At 35.7% G+C, this 3403-nt stretch overlaps 1 pseudogene; it reads left to right on the top strand.

Moving 5' to 3' along the window:
• The first annotated feature begins 364 nt into the window (after window positions 1-364).
• On the top strand, window positions 365-1307 carry LOC129554081 (olfactory receptor 8K3-like; annotated as a pseudogene).
• The last annotated feature ends 2096 nt before the right edge of the window (window positions 1308-3403 follow it).

Raw genomic sequence — 3403 nt, forward strand, 5'->3', positions numbered from 1 at the left:
GGGCTACCATAATACAGTATCATATTTAGAAGTGTCACTGGACTATAACTGTTTGAAGCCAGCAGCACGCTTGCTCCATTGATGACAATCAAAATGCCTGAAGATATTATTGAATGCTCTTTGGGGAACTAATTTTTCCCATTGGAAAATGACAAACCTAGCCCTCTCTCCAACTGTATTGCTATCTCTGTAACCATTTCTATAAATGTATGCTTTCCATCCAGGAATAGGTCATTTAATAGAATCTAAAATTTAAAATTCAATTTATTATATTTATATTAACTTTGAATGCTAAAAAATCACCAGGATTTAAAACATAACACTATTTACTATTCTGAGGTCTCTAGCCAGCTTATCTTTTCTGATGGAAGAACACAACAGAACAGTGCTGAGTGAATTCATCCTCATGGGAATCACAGACCGCCCTGAGCTGCAGGCTCCATTGTTTGGGCTCTTCCTCATCATCTACGTGATCTCCGTCATGAGCAACTTGGGCATGGTCATCCTCACCAAGATGGACCCCAGGCTGCAGACACCCATGTACTTCTTTCTCAGGCACCTGGCTCTTACTGATCTGGGTTATTCAACAGCTGTGGGCCCCAAAATGTTGGTAAATTTTGTTGTGGATAAGAATAAAATCTCTTATTATTTGTGTGCTACACATATAATGTTTTTTCATCATGTTCATTATTAATGAACTTTTTATTCTGGCGACAATGTCCTGTGATCGTTATGTGGCCATTTGTAACGCTCTGCTCTACACAGTCATCATGTCACAAAGGGTGTGTAAAGTGCTGGTGGCAGTCCCCTACCTCTATAGCACATCCGTATCTCTGTTGATCACCGTAAAGCTTTTTAATTCAGTCTTCTGTGGCTATAATGTCATCAATCATTTCTACTGTGACAATTTCCCCTTCTTATCTTTGCTTTGCTCAAACACACATGAAATTGAACTTATGATAATGATTTTCTCAGCTTTTAATTTGATTTTCACCCTGGCGATAGTTCTTGGGTCTTACCTCCGCATCCTTGCATCTATTCTCAGGATGCAATCTGCTGACGGTAGGTGGAAGGCTTTTTCTATCTGTGGATCCCACCTGACAGCGGTCACCGTGTTCTATGGCACTTTGACATTTATGTATGTGAAACCCAAGTCCAGTCATTCCTTTGACACTGATAAAGTGGCGTCTGTGTTTTACACCCTTGTTATTCCCATGTTGAATCCTTTGATTTATAGCTTAAGAAACAAAGATGTAAAATATGCACTACAGAACACGTGGCGAAAACTAGGTAGCGTCTTTTCCTAATGATCAGTGACAATGTGATTTCTACAAATTAGGTTAAAGACTTTATGCCTCGTTTTTTGTGTTTTCAGAGGGGAAAATGAACACAAGAGTTTAGATATTTACAGAATAACTTCTATGTGCCATTCACACTTCTATGTGCTATAAACTTATTAGTGTAAGGAAAAAAACAAGAAAAATATTTGCCATCTTTGACAAGAGATGAAACATAAGCAAAATATGAAATCAGTTTTAGAGTACACTGGAGTGAGTTAGGACATAACAGACCTCGAGAGCAGTCAAGGAGAGTAAGCTCTGTAGGAAGGATGACAAGCAGGAGGTGCAAAAGGAGAATGAAGTGACCTTTAGGATAATCTTTGGAATAACCCTTAAAGTATCTATTTGTGTTTGTGTACATGTGTGTGCTTTGTGTTAGCACGTTCACTCCATTTCAGTCTTCATGTTCTTCCACAAGGTGTGTTGAAAGCAAACTCAATTCCTCTTTTAAGAAGTAAAAAGGAGGCAGTCTCATGATTTTGTCTATGCTGTATTTATAGTGAATGTGTAATGTGAAATGTAGCAATTGATATATATCATATGATATCTGGACTAACTTCCTCCAAACCCTCACTAAATTCCCCCATTTTTTGCTTACTTTTAGTATTTTTAACATTCAAGACATTTTCTTTATATCACCAACCAAGAAGCAGAATTTTCTATGTAGTCAATTAAATTTCAATAAATCACATTCATTGAAATAAAATAATTATGTGCATGTTGCTTTTGCTGTTCAGTTGCTAAGTCATGTCCGACTCTTTGCAACCCCATGGACTACAGCACACCAGGCTCCCATGTCCTCTGCTATCTCCCAGATTTTGCTTGAATTCATGTCCATTGCATCGGAGACGCTACCTAATCATCTCATCTACTACTTTCTCATCCTCTTTTCCTTTTGCCTTCAATCGTGCCCAGCATCAGGGAAATATGTATAATGTCATATAAAAATATGGAGAAGGATATGGCAACCCACTCCAGTGTTCTTGCCGGAGAATCCCATGGATGGAGGTGTCTGGTAAGCTACAGTCCATGGGGTTGCAAAGAGTCAGACATGACTAAGCAAATAACACACACATACACACATATAAAATAAATATTACTAAAAGTTTTTATAGTTGATTTTTAATTAAGAAAAAAGTATGAACAATACACATATAAGTAAAATAAAAATATTTGTTTCTAAGAAATTATGCTGACAGAAATACAGTAAAATAACATTAGATAGTAGTCGCTACTGAGGTTATTAAAACGCTTAATTTTATATTTTTGTTTATATATTCTCCCCAAAATATTTTAAATGAATAGTTATAACTTTCATGATCTTCCCTGCAGCTCAGATGGTAAAGAATCTGCCTGCAGTACAGGAGACCTGGGTTCAATCCCTTGGTCAGGAAGATCCTCTGGAGAAGGGAATGGCAATCCACTCTAGTATTCTTGCCTGGAGAATCTCATGGATGGAGGAGCCTGAAAGGTTATGGTTCATGGGGTCACAAAGAGTCAGACAGGACTGAGCAAATAACACTATAACTTTCATAATGAAGAAAGATATAGTCTCTAATATCTGAATTTTAAAAATTAACTGTGACTAAGCACATATAATATCCCATATATTTCATTTACTTTATGCTACTTTGTTATATTCAGTAGACATATCAGTTATTTAAGAATGTTGGCTAATTTTTCATAGAATGCAAACATTGAAAAATAGCAGTTTGTACACAAATGAATAATTTGAATGGACATCTTTGATGTCAATATAATTTAATGCATAATACAATAATATTTTTTAAAATAAGTAGAAGTAGATAAAAAGGAAAGTACAAGGAAACTTTACCAACACCAATATTTCTTTGAAATAGAAATTTGTGCTTAAGGCCAGAATGATATGAAAGGATGTAATTTAAATATATATATATATATATATATATAGATATAGATAGATGTGTTTGGACACTAAGACACACTATTAAAAAAATCAAGAATTAAGATGATCTCAAGCAGAAATTTGTGTTAAAATAACTCCACTCCAAAGTCTGATTCAGGTGCCTTGATTGCAAAACTCC

The sequence above is a fragment of the Moschus berezovskii genome, chromosome 14 (genome assembly GCF_049115385.1).
Source record: "Moschus berezovskii isolate FMDL1 chromosome 14, NW_MosBer_1.0, whole genome shotgun sequence".
NCBI classification, from domain to species: Eukaryota; Metazoa; Chordata; class Mammalia; order Artiodactyla; family Moschidae; genus Moschus; species Moschus berezovskii.